This window comes from Pelophylax lessonae (genome assembly GCF_965119305.1).
Source record: "Pelophylax lessonae genome assembly, chromosome: 2".
In the NCBI taxonomy this organism is placed as follows: domain Eukaryota; kingdom Metazoa; phylum Chordata; class Amphibia; order Anura; family Ranidae; genus Pelophylax; species Pelophylax lessonae.
The window spans coordinates 460,426,167-460,440,226 of record NC_138769.1 but is presented as its reverse complement, the minus strand read 5'-3'; the positions used below and the strand labels follow the sequence as shown (position 1 = coordinate 460,440,226).

Sequence of the window (14,060 nt, the reverse complement as noted above, 5' to 3'; positions counted from 1 at the left end):
CATCTAATATTGCGTTTTGGCCTTGTCCCGTGGGCACAGAAATTTCTCCTTGGAATTGTGTATTCTTTTAATGATAATATGTACTGTAGATGATATATTTAAAATCTTCGCAATTTCACATCGAGGAACATTATTCTGAAATTGTTCTGCAATTTTTAGATGCTGCTTTTTACAGATTGGTGAATCTCTGCCTATCTTAACTTCTGAGACACTCTGACTTTCTAAGACACTCATTTTACACCCAATCCTGTTACTGACCTGTTGTCAATTACCCTAATTGGTTGCAAAATGTTCTTCCAGCTCATTCTTGTTCGTTCTACTTACTTTGCCCACTTTTTGTTATTCTGTTCCAACGTTTTGGCTGCCATCCATTTCAAAATTCTTTTTTTTTTTTTTTCTTAAAATGGTACATATTCTCACTTTAAACATTTTGATATGTTTTCTATTGTGAATAAAATATTGGTTTGTGGAATTTGCAAACCATTCCATTCTCCTTTTATTTAGATTATACAGTGTCCTAATTCCAATTTTTGGAATTGGGGTTATACATTTATACAGACAGCTTTAATTAAGACTTCAGAACTTGGCTAGGATCTTTTTTTTACAGTTGTTTGTTTTACTTGATTTGTGATTTTATGTGTTGCTTTGTGATTCAACGAGACTAGTGTAGCAGAAAAGGTCTCCAGTGCTTGGTTTTTAGGCAGAGCTCATGGTTGTGTGACTGCTGTTATTGGCTGTTGCAGCAGTCAATTGATGGGGAGCTCTGTCATGTACCAACTTGGTCACTGTGCTGGGAGCACCCAGTGAGTGTGCACTCATCATAGTAGGGTGTAGCCAGCTGATGCATACATGCATATGCAGTGTAAATGCGTATTGAGCCAGAAAGAAATGGGTAATACATCTCTTCTGTTTATTGAAGGACACAGCTGGATCTTTAGATTGTGACCAAAGGGTTATTATGCCACCTGCAGGATTAAGACACTAGGAACAAAAAAGAAAACACACCCTAGTCGCAGCCGCTGCTAGTGGCCATTCCCCCAAACCCCCCCCCCCCTGTAAATGTTTAGTTTTTATTTCCAGGTTGTCAATAAATTTCAATCACCTGTGGGGCCAGGTGACAGGTTATATTGATTCTTGTAGTCTCCCAGCACCTCCTCCAAGCACATGCAGTTCCCTGGTACAGCAGAATCAGCTGTGAACTCTTGACGGGGCCCATTATGTTACAATGCCACAATTGGGGCTGACAACTCCCGAACTTTGTGGTCAGGATCCAGCATCTCTTGGTCGATAATTTATGACTTTCCTCCCCTGAAACTCCTAACTATGTTGTTGAGTAAAATAGAGCAGGAGTACAGTTCTGTCATTCTGGTGGCCCCAGATTGGTCTGAGCTTGTTCGCTTTCATCCAGTCGGTTGCCAACGTGGCACGGCTTCTATGCCCTGACCGTCTCTCCTAAGGTCCAGTCTTCCACCCTACTTTACAGTCGCTGGCTTTAATGGCATGGCTGTTGAAAGCGAACTGCTAAAGCACATGCACCTCTCTCCTGCTGTCATCCCCATCATGTTTCAGGCTCAGAGAACCACCTCTCATTTAATTTATTATTGTACCTGGATGGCTTATTTTGCCTATTGCGAATTGCTGGGTTTTCTACCTTGCAAGTTTTCAGTTGCTCACATTTTGGCCTTCCTTCAGTGGGGTGGGTACTAACTGATGGCGCTGTGTACCATGAAGGGTGGGGTTTCCTGCTTGACCATACTTGAACACCCCTTGGCCTCACTTTTCTTAGTTTGTACCTTCATACAGGGAGTTAACTAGGTTGTTCCACCTACAGAACCTCTGCTGGCACATAAAGCTCTGAATTCAGCTCTGTCAGCACTTCAGAAGTTTCCCTTTGATAACCTTTGGAAAATTCCCCTATTGACTCTTTTTTGCAAAAGGTGGCCTTTCTGGTGGCAATCACTTTGGCATTGAGGGTATCCAAACTGGTAAGCAACCATTTTTAGTTTTACACAGGGAAAAGGTGGTCATTGGTCCTCAGTTGTCTTTCCATCAAAAAGTTGTGCCAGGCTTTCACTTGAGAATATCATCCTGTCTGTTCTGTGTCCTAATTCCTCCCACCCCAAGACAGTGGCGCTCCATTATATGAATGTGGTTAACATTTATTTGATTTTTATCGTCTGTTTCAAAGATCGATTCCCTGTTCGCGGTCACAAATGGTCCCAAAAAGGGAAAGGGGGCCTCTACTATATCTAGGTGGATTTCTCAGACCATAGTTCAGGCCTATGCTGCTTCGGGTTTCTTTTGGCTGTTCATTCTTCCAGGTCTCCGAGCGCATCCTGGACATTTTGTCACTGTGCATTTGTCCCTATAGTCACAATCTAAAGATCTGGCTGTGTCCTTCAATGAGTAGAGAGATGGGATTTTTATGCTCGCCATCATATCATTTTTTCTGCATTCTTTAAAGGACACGGTACTTACCCTCTTGAGAAGTTTTATATTTTTGCTTGTTTTCCTGTTTTACTGCTGGCTACAAACTGAGCTGTGTTACAAATGGGGGTTTGGCCACCAAGGGCTGTCCCTAGGGTATGTTTTCCTTTTTGTTGCACCTAGCAGTCCTACTCCTTCAGGTGGTGTAATAACCTTATGATCACAATCTAAAGATCTGGCTGTGTCCTTCAGTGAATGCAGGGAAAATTAATTTTAGAGTGAGTACAAAAATCCAATTTTATTTTTTTCTTGTACACAGCTTGCAATTTTTTTGAAATGTAAATTCGCCTGTTAAATTTTCATAAATGTTTCATGCTTCCCCATGTTAGGGTTGAACTCTAGACAGGTAAAGTTCAGGATATATGGGAACTGTCCTACATGCCAAAGATTTGTAATTCTATGCAGCCAGTTGTGTTAGACCCCTCTCCCAGACAGCGCAGCCAGCTACCGTTCTCCCATAGACCTGTCTGTGGAGTACCCTGCAGTTGAGCAGTAATGCTTGGTCTAAGGCCTACCCCTGTCCTTTAATGTGAATAATGGGGCAGCAGCATGGTCCTCACTCTGCTCTCTCCTTCTTTCAGGAAGTTCCACTCCTAGATTGGCAGCACAGTTACATTATAGCCTGACAGGTTTCTAGTGCTGCCCATCTTTCAGCCAGATTACAAGAGGCTGATATGAAAGAAAATTCAGATTGGCTTTCTGAGCTGTGTTCAAAAATATTTCATTTTCATCTTGTGAGGGACACAGTCTTTTACTCTTGGGTTACACTGCCCATTACAGGAGAATTGAACACTAGCACACCAAAATAAATAAGAAAACTCTAGGCAGCCCAGGATATCCCTTTCCAGTATGCCTCCATTTTTTTGCTGGTGTCCTAGGAGAATGAATGACTTTTTCAATTCTGCTGTGTGAAAGATGAACCCATTTTCTTACTCCTTTTTAAGTTTTTTTTTTTTTTTTTTTTTCTTCAGTCGAGACTCTCTTCTACATTGCTGCTAGAGCTTGTCTCTTCCATTGGAGCTATCTGGTGTAGCCATCATCAGCTTGTCTTTTGGAATGTTGTCTAAACACAGTGACCTTTTAGGCACTAGGTTCCACGCAGGGTGCTTTCTGGGCTCTGTTCTGGTAAAATTTAGCCACAGAGTGCTTTCCAGGTCAAAAGCCCCACTGGCAATTCCCTCAGTGCTTACCCTGTGCCTAAAGACTTACTTTGAGTATGCTGGTTGGGCCTAGTTATTTCATTTACATGCTGGGCGCCAACATCCACTAGGTGGAGTGTTGCGCTCACGCTTTGCGCTTTGTTGCCATACAGCATCAAGGAAGTCTCTCTTCACTGCAGCTCTGCTTGCAAAGTGACACATGGAACTCAAATCCTTGATCTGTTCCTGCTGCCTGCCTACAGTGTCCTTTGGTCACCTCTGGCCACCGACCCTTACCTGCTACTAGCTGTCTGGGTTTTTTGAGTACTTGAGACCTTGCCTCTTACCTTTATCCTTATGTTGGCTTACTGTCATGCAGTCGCAGATGTCTAATTCTAGACAGACCTGCTGTTCCAGGTGCCCCTAGCTCACACTCTACTAACTTGCATTGCCTGCTTATGGTGCCAACATCTATAACCTTTAATCTTGTTTCATCCTGCACTAATAAGTCATCAGAGTCCTGTTTAGCTCCTTTGGTTGTGGCTGGTTCCTCTGCCCTTTTTGGCTAGGTTTTTATAACAGTCATCCAAGACATAATGGCTCAAATCACCCAGGTATCTGCAGACACAAGCGATCACCTGCACCATCTCTTGTGGTTTCTTTATCTGATTTTCCTGCGGTCTTTCCATCTTCTCTGCCATTAGCCACAGCGAAAGTCTAATTCTGAGTTGCTTTAGTCTGACTGATCTTCCCCTGAAGAGTCCTAGTCCACTGCTATACCTCCCAAGATAAGATATTGTTTTGGTTATTATTGATGCGGTGCGTATCACTCTGAAGCTCTGAAAGGATCAGCTCATTGCATCTACCAGTGCTGTTTCCAATTTTAGAGCCCCCTAATATTGCAAAGACTTTTCCATTACACCCATTATTTCAATTCTTTCTTTATGAAGATTGGAAATTTTATGACCACTGTTTGCTTTCTCCCGCCACTTATTTTCCATGTATACTTTAGGGGAGGATTTTGAAAAAAGTGGTTTACCTCCTGTGGCTCCAACAGTGTCCCCGCTTCGTGTGTGATGTATCTGTATTTCTCTAGCGCTCATTGACAGACGTAGTCCTCGGTGATACACCACCTTCGGGTTATGTTGCCTCCACAGGAGCAGGACTAGACAGGAAATTAAAAAGCTCTGGCCACACCCTAGGGGCAGTCCCAGAGGGTGTATCCTCTCTCTCTCTGCCTCAGCAAATCAGTTATTTTCTGTCTAGTTAGGAGTAAGGACCTAGATACCTTGCTGGGATCTTAGGTCCTGGCAAGAATTTTTTCTTAAAGGATTTTTTAGACCGCTTTTTTTTCTCCAGTGTTCCTGTGAGATCTTCAAGCAAGAAAGCTGAACTGGGCGACGGGCTGGATGTTGAGATCCGGTGGTCACCCCAGTTCAGCCTACGAGCGCGTGCAGGCCATAGCTCCGCGCTGGGTCGGCCGCGACAAAGTCCCATTAAAGGACTGACCCCGCGAGTTAAACGTCTCGCTGAAACGCCAAAGACCATGAGTCACGGCGTCCGTATCGGTCGACAGCCCTCCCGCCCCGGTGGAGAGGGGTACTGTCAGGAGTTGGTGCCCGCCTGGTTCCGGTATGGTGAGTAGTATGTTCCCCCTTTTCCCCTGACGGGTCTTGTGGTGAACGCGGGCCCCTCTCTGTATGGTAAGATAGAGTCCCTCTCTATCCTATAACATGACACAGATCCTCCTATTTTGAGTGTGATTTTATGTGCAAAAAAGCCAGGAGGCTTGGTTTGGGAGCTAACAATCTAATTGTATACATGTTAAAAAGATGTAATCTGTGGCATTCTGGGAATCTTACGGTGATAAGAATAAGCTACCTACCAGTCAGAAGCCACGGACATGTAGACTGCCTTCCTAATCAGATCTCCAGCTATTAGCAGGCCTCCCGAATGGCCATGCGGTCCGCCAGGGCCGGTACCGCCAACCACGCCAAATCCCCATGCAGAGAGAGTGTTGTGTGCCCTGCAGCACACCGCTATTCAGTACAGGCCGCCGCCATTTTTTTTGCTGGATCGCACGAGCCGCCATTTTGGCGTAGCCTCGTGTCTCCAGCATGGGGGCGGCCATGTTTGAGGTGATCCAAACACCTCGTGGAGCTTGGGGAGGCGCCGGAAGGCGTGCAGAGGGGCGGAGCCGCCTCCTTTCTTCCTGGGCAGCCAGCCAAAAGACTTCCTGTTTGTCAAGACAGCGCTGTAACCTGTTGCAGTTAAACTCTGAGCATCAAGTGGTGAGCCTGGGGGTCTATCTCTCTCTCTCTCTCTCTCTCTCTCTCTCTCGATCGATGGGGATCCCTAGCAGGTAACACTAAGGGGCTTTTTGTGGCGCTGGGGGTCTGGAAAAAAAAAAAAAAAAGTTTTTTATTTTTGAATTATATTATCCAGGAAGTGACTGGAATTATCATGGACCCTGCCACACATATTCCCCCACCTGTTTCCCTCGAGGGGGCCACGGGACCCGCCGGTGCACAGAGTGTAGAGTCATTTACAGCAATTTTGGAGTCTATGGTGGCTCGGGTGGAGGCGGCCTGTCAGGGACGGGGGTCAAGGAAGCGACCCCCGCCTACCCCTATACTATCTGACACCTCTGACTCAGATTCAGAGATGGTCACTGCAGTTGCAGGTTCCTCTGCAAGGGCTGTTATCCCAGGTAAAGCCCCCTCAGACAGTGAGGAGGACGCTTCTTCTCCTGCTATAATTCAGGAAGAAGCATTGGTGGACGCACTAGTTATGGCAGTGCAGGAAACCTTAAAACTTGAGGCTTTACCGGCAGAGGCAACTGAAACAGAGATTCCTTTTGGTACTAATAAGCCCATCAAAACGGTGAAGGTTTTTCCTGTACCCAAATGTTTCGGTAATCAGATTAAAGGAGAATGGGAGCATTCTAAACGTACCTTTACTATTTCCAAGCGTATTGCTAGACGCTATCCGTTTGAGGAATCCATCATTAAGAAATGGACGGTACCACCAGTGGTGGATCCACCTATTTCCAGGCTGAATAAAGCCACGGTTATCCCAGTGGAGGACACTTCGTCCTTTAAGGATCCGGTGGATCGAAAGATGGAAGCAGAGTCCCGCACCATCTTCTCTCTGATAGGGTCAGCATTTAGACCAGTAATTGTTATTGGTCTAGTTTCCCAGACACTTACGGAATGGGCGAAAATGGTACGCCAAGACCTTAGGGGAAAGGATATTCCCCAGGAGACATCTGATTTGATGGAACAGATTATACAAGGGCTACAGTTTATCTGTGACGCAGCCTTGGACACTACTCCCTTATTAGGGCATGCATCTATGTCAGCGGTGATCCTCAGACGTGTGCTGTGGTTAAAATGCTGGTCAGCTGACCTAGGTTCCAAATCTCCCTTTTCAGGGGAATCGTCTATTTGGGGCCAACCTAGATGAAATCATTAAGGATGCCACTGGGGGCAAGAGCACTTTTTTGCCACAGGCTGCAAAAGCTAAGGGACCTCGCAACAAGCGAGGACCTTTCTTTACCGCCCATAAAGGGCGCCCGGCTGGTACTAGCGGGAAAGGCAAGACTCCTCCAGGAGGGTTCAAGAAGGGCTGGTCGGACAAGCAGAGGACCAACCCAGCCAAACCCGAAGCAAAGGAGTACACAGCCTGAAGGTGCGCCCCCACCCGGTTTCAGGGTGGGGGGGACGTTTTCACCGGTATTCAGGACATTAGATCGAGCATCAACCACTACTACCGGTGCGATTCTTCCCTTCCAACATTTAAGTACTACAGGAAGCGGTAGTTACCGTTCCCTGAATAGATCTTTTCCTTTACCTTTTCCTAAGATTAGTCCCTATACCTCACAGGAATCGGATCTGGTTGACCAGATAGGCCAAGTAGCCTCTAGTCGGGTGACTTCGGTCCCTGAGGTTCAACCAGAAAAGATCACCCTTCCTGATAACAATCGGGTATCTGATAAATGTGGGGGAACAGAAAACGACCAGACTTTCTCGGATGGTCGGGGCCAGATACCTCTAGGGACGCCTGGTTCAGATTCTATCAGCGCCAGTGGTTCTAGAAATTCTAGGCTGGCCTCCTCAAGCCGGCCTGGCCGACTTGGACATGCTAGTCGCAGATGTTCCGTGGGAACTTCGTCTCAGGGAGTGTCTGTGGTCTCAAGGACCAATTTACCATCATGCTTTACAGTCGCTGGGTTTAATGGCCTGGCCATTGAGACCCAAGTACTGAAGGACAGAGGTTTGTCTACTTCAGTCATTCCTACCCTTATTAAAGCAAGGAAAGCGACTTCCAGCAAGGTCTATTATCACACATGGAAGACTTATATTGCGTGGTGCGAATCTTTAGGATTTCCTCCACGTACCTATTCGGTGACTCGAATATTGGCCTTTTTGCAACAAGGGGTTGAGCAGAAGCTAGCCTTGAGCACCATCAAGGGTCAAGTTTCAGCATTAGCAATCTTCTTTCAGAAACCTTTAGCTACCAAGTCCTTGGTGCGGAATTTCATCCAGGGGGTGCGGCACCTGGCTCCACCAGTCCGCGCGCCCTTACCGCCCTGGGATCTTAATTTGGTTTTGTCGGTTCTACAGAAACCTCCCTTTGAAAACATCAGGGAGATTCCCTTGCTTACTTTATCCCAGAAGGTGGCCTTCTTGGTGGCTATTACTTCTGCTCGCAGGGTGTCAGAACTGGCTGCATTATCATGCCAGTCCCCATACCTAGTGATTCATAGGGATAAGGTAGTACTTCATCCTAAGCCATCTTTTCTTCCTAAGGTGGTTTCAGATTTCCATCTGAATGAAGATATTGTACTACCTTCCTTGTGTCCTCAGCCCAAGCATCATCGGGAACATGCGTTGCATTCCTTAGATGTGGTTCGGGCAATCAGGGTATACCTGAAAGCTACGGAATCATTCCGTAAGACGGATTCACTTTTTGTGATCACGGATGGCCCCAGAAAGGGTTTGCCTGCATCTGCCGCGACCATTGCCAAATGGATTAGACAAACGGTGGTACAGGCTTATTCTATTAAGGGTCAGAGTCCTCCGTTCCCTGTTAGGGCGCACTCCACTCGAGCGCTCAGTACTTCCTGGGCCTTTCGCCATCAGGCGTCAGTGGTCCAGGTATGTAAGGCGGCCACCTGGTCGTCGGTACATACTTTTACAAAATTCTATAAAATTGATGTGACAGCATCGGCGGATGCCTCATTTGGCCGCAAGGTTTTGCAGGCCGCAATTTGAGGAGACCGATGGTCTACCTCGAGGGTTTTTTCTGTTTGAAAAAAAAAAAAAAAATGTTTCTCTTTTTTGTTGAGTCTCATCATTAAGGATGAGCATTGTAAACTTCTAGTTGGCACCGGTTGGGCCTTCTAGATTGGGATTTGATTTCATTTTCCCACCCCCTCAGTTGTGATACTGCTCTGGGACGTCCCGAAGGTGGTGTATCACCGAGGACTACGTCTGTCAATGAGCGCTAGAGAAAAATGGATTTTTGTAAGATCTTACCGTAAAATCCTTTTCTCTTAGCTCATTGACAGACGTAGTCCCCGCCCCTCTGTTTTCTGAGTTGGGTTGGGTTAAATCTCTAAAGACTGCTTTTTCACATAACTGATTTGCTGAGGCAGAGAGAGAGGGGATACACCCTCTGGGACTTCCCCTAGGGTGTGGCCAGAGCTTTTTAATTTCCTGTCTAGTCCTGCTCCTGTGGAGGCAACATAACCCGAAGGTGGTGTATCACCGAGGACTACGTCTGTCAATGAGCTAAGAGAAAAGGATTTTACGGTAAGATCTTACAAAAATCAATTTTTAAGGACCCAACTGATAAGCACTTAGAAGCCCTCTTTAAAACCCCCCTCTTGCTTGCAGTTCCTGCCTTTCACCCCATTTTGGCTGTGTCTTCATTGTGGTAAACCATGGCTGACTGGCCAAAAATATCTTAAAATAACTTTGGCAAGTGTGGAACCTGTGTACAAGAAAATTCTGGTCCGCAAAGCAGTTGAGGGACAACATATCTCCTTAACTTGTCTTGATATTATCAAGGATGCTACTGTTGGAAAGTTCACCCATCTTTCATTGTGGAGGAAGCGTAAGGGAAAAACTGCAAAATCTTCTACCTCCTTATCTGTTAAGAAACCTTCTTTTAATTCTTACCACTTCTGCAATCTCCACGTTGAGACTTATTCTACTTGCAAAAATTCAAACTCAAGCCCTGAGTCAAGCAGTTCCCAACTCTTTAGCACGAGAGTCTTGTGCCTGATGGTCTCTTTTTTCAAGGCAATTCCATTCGTCTAGTTTCATTCCAGAAATCAATGCAACATTCTGTCATTTTGGTACTAGTCAATCAAGTCCCTAGATAGAATAATTTGTGAACCAGATTGCCCCTGGACCCTTGGACCCTGCTTCGGAATCCACTTCTGAAATGGTGGAAGTAATTTCTTTGCACTTTTTGAAAAGGCTGGCATCCACTGTGAGGACCAATCAGGCTGGAGAGGATGTAGGTGCAAGGGATTTGATTGTCATCAGAATATCGCCCTGCCAGTCAAAATCCTGGATGACTTGTCTGTCTCTGCAGCTTTTGACCATCCTGCTAGAAGGTCATTTAAATACAAATTCAGTCAGACAGTGCCACGGTAGTGGCACATATCAACCATCTGGCAGGAACCAGAAGTCTCACCTCAGCAATATAGGATCCTGTCCTGGGCAGAATGTCACATTCCTTCCTTGTCTGGGATGCACATGATGGACATAAACAATTAGCAGTCAGACTTCCACATCCAACGGCACCTGGATACCAGGGACTGGTCCCAATACACAGAGGGTTTTCAGGACCTGTGTCACTGGTGGGGGATTTAAATGTGGATCTCCTGCATTCCATGTTCAACAACTGAACAAGTTTGTTCTTAGGTACAGGGATCCCTTAGCAAAAGCATAAGATGCTCTGGTGGCTCTGTGGTATCAGTACGCGCCTTTATTCCGCTTAAGCATCTTCCTCGTCTGCTTCACAGGATTGAGGCAGAGGGCTTTGAAGTGATCCTAATTGCTTCAGACTGGCCCAGGTCGATGTGGTACACTGACCTGGTAAGACTCAGGATGTTCTGTCTCAAGTATGGATCTACTATCCTCCTTCATGATTACTGGCTTTACCAGCATGTTTAGTGGAGCCAAGATTTTGAGATACAGAGTCATCCGTCTAAATCTGTATTTTATATTATGCTAAAAGCTAGGAAGGCTATGTCAACACGTTGTGTCATCTCAAATGGAAGGCATACTTCAATGGTATGAGTCTTTAAAGCTTCCATTCTTCCATTTCCCCTTGGCACAAATCCTCTCCTCCTTGGTTCTGGGTCCAAACCAACATTTTTATATCAGCAATATTAAAGGTCTGGTTCCTGCCTAGTTTTGGAACATTGATCTCTCACTTTTAAATTAAAGCAGTTCACCAGAAGAAAACTTTCATCCATGTTTGGATGTGTTTGGAGCTGTAAGAATCTATGGTGGGTGAATTCTGTTTGTGGGGGTTTATTTATTACCGCATTCAATTATCCTGTGGGTGGCAGTATAATCTGAAGGTTAAATATTTTCTGTGTCCATTAATGGACTCCATTTACAAAAATCTTTTTTCTTTTCTTCATTGACGGACAAAGCTCCTGAACTTCATAACCATTGGGTTATACTGCCCCCTACAGGAGTAGGACACTAGGCAGAAAAAGAATCTGGCTATGCCTATGTGCAGTCCCGGGGGGTATACTCCCTCTCCCTGCTAATAAATACTTTATATTTTTTAGTCAGGAGTAAGAACCTAGTTAATTGCTGGGATCTTTGGTCCTGGCAATTTTTTTCTTTTTAAATAGAAGTTTTTTCTCCTGGATTTTTCCTGTGAGATCTACAATCAACTGCAGGACTGGGTGACGGGCTGGATAACCTAGATCCAGTGGTCACCCCAGTCTGGCCAGCAAGCACGTGCAGACCTCAGCTCCATGCTAGGTTGGTTGCGACATAGCCCCACTGGACGGGGGTTGGCCTGCGAGTTAAACCCCTTACGAGGTCGCATTTGACCGGATCTCAGCCTGAGTCGCAGCGATCCTTCTGGCCAACAGCCCCCCATTTTGATGGGGAGGGGTTCTGCCTGGAGCAGTGCCCACCCTGTTCCTGGTATGGTAAGTACCTGTCCCCCCTCTCCCCCCTGGAGATTTTTGGGGTGGACGTGGGCCCCTTCTTGAGATGGTCAGACCCCCAGGTTCTCCTGCTTCCCGCCAGGCACCCCCCTTTCATCTGTACCCCATCCTACCCTCCACTTTTGCTGGGGCTGTTTGGGTGGTCTGGTCCTATTCCTGGGTGGGGGCAGGGCGCTATACTGTGCCGTCAGTGACCGGAGGAACAAATGTGCAGGGGGGGGGGGGTTGTCCCTGTTGGTGGCTCCTGCCAGGGCCTGTCCTTGAGGCCTAGGGAACCCCCCTGGGTCCCCGGAAGCTTCGTAGTGCTGCCATTTTGTTGTAGCCTGTGTGTTTCTATGCACGGCGGCCATGTTTTTGCAGTCCAGCGGCCATTTTGCAGTGCTTTGGCACTGCAGCGGCTATGACAGTGGAGCCCTGTGGGCGGCGATTTCGGCAGTGGGAGCCCCCCCTGTTTCTTTAAATTTTTATTTTTCAGATGGGGCTCCTGTGATCCGATTAAGGCTCCTGTATCCTCGTTAGGGTGCTTATGTTTAGCCTTGGGTTATTTTCCCCACCCCTCATAAGTCCTTTAAAGTGCTGGTTATCTTATTCTTCCAGTGCCAGTATGATCCAACAAGTGCCTCTGTGCTCCCCTCCTTATGTGGCCTTACTCACCGACAAGCGATGGGTTAAACGCCTATGTTTCAAAATTAATCCTCCAGTGGCAAAGAATGACCCTTTCTTTCTTTTGTGACTCCAGCAGGTAGGTCAAAGAACCTCATATGAGTGTAAGGAACCAGGAGAAATCTATAGTGGAGTTCAGTTTTTATTATTAAAAAAACTTTTAAAAGCCAATTGCGCACTTACAAAACTCCCCTCTTGTATGTGAGCATGTAATGACGTCGTTCTGGAATTAAAAAATTGTGGTCTGCGTTCCAAAGAGCGGACGTGACATAATTGGAGGTATACACCCGCTTAATGCATTTTGCTTCACACGGGAAGCGTCCTCAGAAGTGGATCTTGTTGGGATCATACTGCCACTGGAAGAATAATATAACCAGCACTTTACATAGTTACATAGTTAGTGAGGTTGAAAAAAGACATCAGTCCATCCAGTTCAACCTATGATGTGTGTGTGTGATTGCCACTTTAAAGGACTTATAGTTCATGCACATTTTTTTGCACTAATTGCACTTTATCTTTCAATCTTTTTTGGTTTAAATATTATGTTTTTGCACAAATGTGCACAAATAATGTATAGAGATACCTATTAAGCTCTTTATGGTTAGACAGCGCTGGGTACATACATTAAAACACCCAGGGCTTTTTTTTTAGGGGGAACGCAGGGGAACGCATTTCCGGCACCTCCAGCAATTAATGTATGTAATGGTACAGAGTGCTGAGTGTGCTGGGTCGTTTATTGATGCTGGCTGCTGGGGGATCTATTTTTGTGTGGAGGTTTATTGTTGCCAGTGGGGGTTATTTGTTGCTGGGAGGGATCTACTGTTGAGCGAGGCGTCTATTGTTGGCTGCTGGAGGGTCGATTGATGCTAGCTGCTGGGAGATCTGTTGTTTCTGATGTGGGTCTCTTGTTGTTGGGGTGGTATTTTGTTGTGAGCCGTCTTTTGTTGCTGGGAGAGCAAGTATATTGTTGTGTGGGGGGATCTATTGTTGCTGAAGTGGAGTCTACTGTTGCTTGGGGATCTACTTCTGCTCGGGGATCTAGTGTTGCTCAGGGTCTATTGTTGCTTATTGTAGGGGATATATTTTACTGTCTTTGTTTTTAACAAATTCCATACAAATTATTAAGTAGCACAAAATGATACTTGGTTCTGTATGTTCTCAAAGGGTTGGTGCTGGGAGGTGGGTAGAGGGTGTAGCCAGGAGAAGATGCGAGAGGTGGATAGGTGGGTAGAAGAGGTGGGTAGCGGGCAGAGACAAAGGGTGACTCAGAAGTTCCTGCACCTATTTTCTGAGGAAAAAAGCCCTGAAAACACGTGTAAGGAAAATACATAAGGTTTATATCCCAGCAGCAGTCTTGTAAACGCATTCCACACACTGCATAGAGCGGGGATCACAATATTTTAATATAACCCAGTAGTTATGATTTATGGAGCGCTGTGTCCGTCGCTGAACTCAGAAATTGATTTTACAGTAAGTACAAAAATCTAATTTTTATAATAAAGTTATACTATGATGAAATTGTAGTTTTAAATGTAAATGAGAACCAGTTTGCTAGTTGTTTT

General features: G+C 45.7%; 1 protein-coding gene across 1 annotated transcript in view; it reads left to right on the top strand.

Moving 5' to 3' along the window:
• Positions 1 to 14,060, top strand: part of HERC2 (HECT and RLD domain containing E3 ubiquitin protein ligase 2) — a 308,748-nt gene that overhangs the window by 240,073 nt on the left and 54,615 nt on the right. The gene's annotated exons all lie outside the window — the stretch shown is intronic.